The sequence below is a fragment of the Melospiza georgiana genome, chromosome 1, assembly GCF_028018845.1.
Source record: "Melospiza georgiana isolate bMelGeo1 chromosome 1, bMelGeo1.pri, whole genome shotgun sequence".
Lineage (NCBI taxonomy): Eukaryota > Metazoa > Chordata > Aves > Passeriformes > Passerellidae > Melospiza > Melospiza georgiana.
Genome location: NC_080430.1, coordinates 108,187,536 through 108,193,706, shown reverse-complemented (window position 1 = coordinate 108,193,706; position 6,171 = coordinate 108,187,536).

The following is a 6,171-nucleotide window of genomic DNA, read 5'->3' as shown; positions in this document are numbered from 1 at the left end:
CCTGAGGGCAGGTGCGCTGTCCGCTTCCCTCCATCCCGCCCGGAGCCTCCCTGCCGGGGCTCCCGCCGCTGCACGCTCCCCTTGCCATGCCCGCGGCACACGCTCAGCCAGGAGGAAACGAGACCGCGCACAGCAGGGTCACATCAGACGCCCCCAGAAAGCCACACAGCCCCACGCACGCCCCGGGGATGCCCGGTTACCTGGATGGCGCGTCCCAGCGGGGCGGCGGCAGGGCCCCCCACCAGCTTGCAGAAGAGCTGCGGCCGCCCGCCCCCGCCCGCCGCCTCGCCGCAGGTGGCCGTGGCCCAGATGCGGGCGGCCGCCGCCAGGTTGAAGTAGGGCGGGTGGAGGCTGAGCCCCGGCTGCGCCCCGCCGGGGCCCGGCTGCGCGGCGCCCAGGGCGAGCAGCGGCGGCAGCAGCGCCCAGAGCAGCGCGGGGCCCAGCGGCGCGGCCATCCTGAGGCGGGCGCGGCCCTCGCCGCCCCGGGGGGCACTGCCGCGGCCGGGGGCGGGAGCAGGGGAACAGCGACTGAGACGGAGAAGGAGAAGGAGCGGGAGCAGGCTGGGGGCTGCCTGCACCTCTCTCGCGTCCTGCCTGCGCTGCGCTGCGCGGTGCGGGCTGGGGCGGGACGAGGCGCAGCCCCGTCCCCCGGGGCGTGCGGTGCCCTGGACGGGACGGGACGGGACGGGGGAAGGGTCTCCGGGATGGCGGGGTTGCCCCAGGTGTGTGCCCGAGCGCCCAGCTCCGCGGGCATGCCCAGAGGTGCCGCCCCGGCTGGGCTGGAGCGCTCTGAGCCTCCTGTTCCCCGGTGAGTGCGTGGGTCAGTACTCGTGACAGGCCGAGAAGAGGTCTCGGAGCGTGCCACCCTCATAATCTGCCCACAACAGGTTACACTGGTGATGCCCCCATTCCTGGGAGTGTTCAAGGCCAGGCTGGATGGGGCTCTGAGCGTCCTCCTGGTGGGAGGTCACCCTGCCCAGGGCGGGGGGCTTGGAAAACTAAATGATTATTAAAGTTCCTTCCAACCCAAACCATTCTGATTCACTGATAACCCCTGACCTGCCATGTCACATACAGGGAGTAAAGTTAAGCTGTCCAAGCTTCCTCCACGAGCAGGGACATTCCCCCCCAAAGAAATGCATCTCCACACCAGGTGTGCCCTGCTGCTCTCTGCAGGGCCTCAATGAGACCCTGCGTGTCTGTTGCAGAAATCACAGCTGCTCTCGCTGTCTTCAGTGCTCTGGGGCTGCTGGAAACCCTGCAGGCTGGGCCACCCTCCTGCAATGCACAGTCAGTGCTCGCAGCTCCTTGTGAAATGGGTGTTCCTGCTCATCCAGGGCAGACAATGAGTCTCCTGTCTTTTTGGAGCTGTTTGGCACAGACTTTGGATAACACAGGAGCTGGGGGGTGAGAGGGAAGGCTGGGGAGGGAGAAGGACACCTAAGAAACATGTCATCTGCATCAGGATTTGCACTGATTAATGGCATTGCTATCCTAAGTTTCATACCTATTCACATTTCCAATCCTACACATGCTCACACATCCAGTGTTCATTTCTCTTAAAACAATTTGAGGGATTCAGACAAAAGATATGGGTAGATACAAGTGCTTACAATAGTTTGAGAGTGATTCATGTGAGTTGCAAAGCATTTCATAACTTTCTGAAAGCTTTGCTACATGCCACTGAGCAGTGGCAAGAGAGATCCCTGGTGTACTGTTTCAGGAAACACCAGCCTCAAGCTATTGATTTTACCTACAAGAATATCTCACCACCCTTGTTTGTTTGGCCATGCCTTTAGTACACCATAGAGACATATCTCTGGGAGACAATTTTTGTGTCCTCCATAATAAAAGTTGACTTTCACAAATGTAGCATGCTGTCAATTCACATGTCGGATTTCAAAAATTCTTTTCTCTTCTAGAGCACCTTAAAAATATTCCCCTTTTCTAACTGTGACATCTTATTGCATATGTACATCATTTCACTTCATCAAATAGATTGCACTTCATAAGAAATATGAAAGGTTTGAATACAAACAAATGTTCCATTAACCAAAATGCCATGGTATCAGATAGGACAGCCACTGGTCATTTCAAACTATTTGTTGAAAAACAGTTAAATTCCAAATATATCCTGGAGTATGTCACTTCTTACAAGTGGAGATCTGGAAGTATCTGATGGAAGTCCAGAGCAAGCAGGCTCTTAGAAAGGCCTGCCCACTTTTTTGAGTGGTTCAGGTAAGGAACCAAGCTCCTGGAGATCTTTTGCAATCTCACTTTGAAGAGGAGATTCTTGTGAGCTGTTTGGTGGGTTGCTCACAAGAGATGTCCCTTCTCGAAAAGAGAGTATTCATTTATTGGTAAGCATCATGTGAGAAAACACAACTTACACGAGCAAGAACGTAATAGTTCAGTAAAATAATTACATTTTCTTGGATCTAGTTTCCGAAAAGTTAAAAGCAGGAAACTTTGTAAACATTCCCAAAATTAGTCCATCCGATAGAAAAAGAGAGGGAGAAATTTTCCTGGTTTTTCCCTGATAAAATTGTATGCATTTTCCTTAATGTATACCTAGATTTAAAAACATTTTGTTGGTCTTATAGGTAGTTTTTCTGTCCTTTTGTAAATCACTTACGCCAAACATGGTTTGTTTTTTTTTTTTTTTAATTCAGTGTGATTTCTAGAAATAGAGATCAATAGAGATATTGATCTCTATTTCTAGAGATTTTAGATTTAGAGAGATTTCGAGAGATTTTAGATTTTCTTGAAAAATCTCTAGAGATCTCTCTAAATATATGGGCAGGTATTATGAAAAATGCAATGGCAATTTTTGCCTTTGACTCAAGGTGGTTGGAAAAAATGTTTATAGGGGCGTTCCCAGCACATGTACTTGATAACTTGATTCCTATAAAAAGTTCATGCAGAATTAACCAAAAATTTTATGCAGAGAGCCCTGGAGCTACGCAAAGCCAGAGATAATGTTTGCATGAGGAAGCAGACAGAGCAGTAGTGTGGGTGCGTATGTGGAGGTGATGATAACAGCATGGCCTGCCACTAGCAGTTGGAAAACTGAAGTTTTTCTGTGACTTCACTGAGTTTGGCTCACCTTATCTAATGTAGAACTTCATCCTCTAAAAAGGTCACTATCAATAATTAATGACATAATACTTCATCTTCCCCTCATGTCATCTCTTTTTTTTTTTCTTTGTAATTACACATTCCAGAAACACAGGTAAGAATTTATTAGCTGGCAGCTCTCTGCAATCAGCATTTATGAGACAGTGCCCCTCTGCAGAAAACATTCTTCTCCAGCTATCTGCCCTTTTTTCCTCCCAGTAAAGCATTTCCTCCATTTTCCTTCAGCCTTTTTAAGGTTTGCTTTCCTTATTTCTTCCTGTCTGCAAGGAGTAAACTTTGTTGGTTGACTATGTTGAACGCTTTATTGAATAAATGTAGGCAACTGAAAATGTTACTGGGTCTGTATCATTATAATATAAGCAGATTACATTACATTATTATATACATTAGGCATTTATGCTACTATGAATATAGATCATTCTTTCTGTTTTAAACAATGTTCATTTAAAATTTCAAGTCAAGAATGTTTGTTGAAAATTAGCCTTGCTGATGTAACTTCTGTTTCACTCTCTTATTGATATGTGCAGTACAGCATATCTCATCTTGTACTGCTGTTTCATATATGTTACATTATATACCTCCAATGAAAATGAAATCATCAATAGATAGTCCCAGTGAGTAACATTTTTTATTGCTCACTGAGCAATTAGTGGTAATATTTAGCTCCTTCTTTACCATCCCACGTTGCCTCACGTGGTGTTATGGGAATTTGCTCTTTGTTTTTGTGATAATAATGAATCAATATCCTGCCAGGTAGCCAGAAAGTCTCTCAGATTAGACAGTCCTGAGTCTCTGCTCAGTGATCATTATAGAATAAATTGTGCATCTTGTTACCCCATTAATATTTCCTATCCAGCATTTATGTTTAAGCCAGTCTTGATAATCTTGAGGAGAGACTCAATACTTTGCAGGAAGACTCTCCCACAGACTAAATCTTCACCATGTCTCTAGCCTAGAGTGTAAATACCCAACCAGAAGCTTTCAAGCTCAGATAATGATCCCTACTTTTATCACGGAAATAAGGCGTTTATCACATCCTGTCATAAATGCTTATGCATGACTAATACTCAGTTTGTGTCTAAATGTAAACTTTCATTAGTTTTAATAACAGCTTTTCACAATAAACCTAGAGTAAATTAAAGTTACTTGCAGGCACTCTGGTTTAATAGGAAAATGGTGCAATGTGCTGGCAAGACCAGTGTCCTCACTGAATGTCATTAAATAAGAAGCATTCTGTTTAAGATCATCCTGGTCTCTGATTTTCTGACAAAAGTACCTTTTCTGTCTCTCAGAAATTCCTTTAGTATTTGAGGACTCTACCATGGCACTTTGAAAAAGATAAATTATCCTCTTTGTAACTGGAATGGAGGCATATAGAGGCTAGGACTGAGGTCTAAAATGCAGCTCTATCAGCAGAAACAGTTTAGATTGCTACATTACTACGTGTAATCCCAAACTCAGTTATTCAGAACTGCACTTTTGTTCTGTACTTTGGTTTGAGTTCATTTTTTCTTGTTTCTTTCACCTGTTTCTTTCTGGATTTACACACTAGGATTACGCCATCGTCCTTAATAGACCATCTTTTTATGAATGTCCCTGCACTATGCCTTCTAGATCTTCTTATCCATCCAACTGGAGCCTCTCTTACTGTCTGTCCTACCATCTCACATGATTCAGGTATTTCAGCTGATGCTTTCTGAACTTTTTCATAATTAGATGGCTGTATAATGTTGCTGTACTGTGCAAATGTGCTTGTTGCATGGTAGTTTATCTGTTACCATTTACTTAGCATCATTCTACAGCCAAATACAAATACAAGGTCCGTCTTTCCTTCTGCCAGACAGCAATCTCATGTACTAAGATTTTACTGCACATTCTGCTTCCTAGGTTAACTTGACATAGTCTTATAATAGAAAACCACTGTAAATACTCTTTGTTTCTAAGGGCCCTCAAGTTAAATTGCAACATCTGAAGAGCATTCTCCTCATAGCTCTTCTATTTTCCTCTTATCTTTTGTCTTTCTTTCCTATCTCTTCTCTTTCTTGAAATGTCTTGGCTACAAACAACTTACTAGTAAGCACTCATGGCTTGATGGGATTGTGGGCCAAGAAACTTTAAAATGGCTTTGTGGCAGATTGGTATTTCATGCTCTTTCACTGCAGAGAAGTGCTAAGCCAAAAGAGGAGGGAAGGTGAATGTTTGCTACTTTACAACACTTCCCCCATTAATGGGAAGGCAAATTGCATTTTCCTGAGAAGGGAAATTATATTTTCAAGGCAAAAACATGACCTGTCATCCTTAGCCAGTGCGTAGAACTCATGACAGTCTGTCCCAATTTCAATCATTTTATGTTTACTCAGTGAGTATCCTGGGCTAGGGCAACCCTGGAAGTGAGACACAACTTCTTTGTCATCCAGTTCCAATGAATAAGTCCAGAGGAACACTCTGGTCTAGGCAGCTAAAGGTATAGCTGAGACTCACTAAGCAAACTACACTTGACCATAACTCGTGTTAACTACAGAGGATGATGTATCTTTTTTTTTTAAAAAACTTGAATAAGCTTTCTAATGGACAGCATTAAAATCCATCCACTTTATTGTTTTGTTTCTTAATGGATTTCCTTCTTATTCTTGGCTTCCTGTACTTTTTAATAGAATTGCTCATGGACATAAAAGTTCAAAAAGAAGAAAACAAGTCTGGTTCATAAAATGGCTGATTTTTTGTGAAGCACATGCTCCCTTTGGTCAGTACCCAATGACTTGTCAGTCAAACATCTGGGGAAAACTCAAATGTCAGCTCTTGTATTTTTCACATCCTGTTTTTCTATTTGCTGACATTGGTGCTATTATTGCTACTTTGGCCATCATAATAAGGGAAAACAGCACTCCACTCTCTGCTACAGCACTCCAAATAGCTATTCATGGAAACCACTTCTTTGTAGACTGCTTTTCCTAAGAGGCTTTTTTGGCCATTGGTTAAATTAGATTGGCATTTGAATTTCATATTTTTCTCTGCCAGAATTGGCTTTGATCT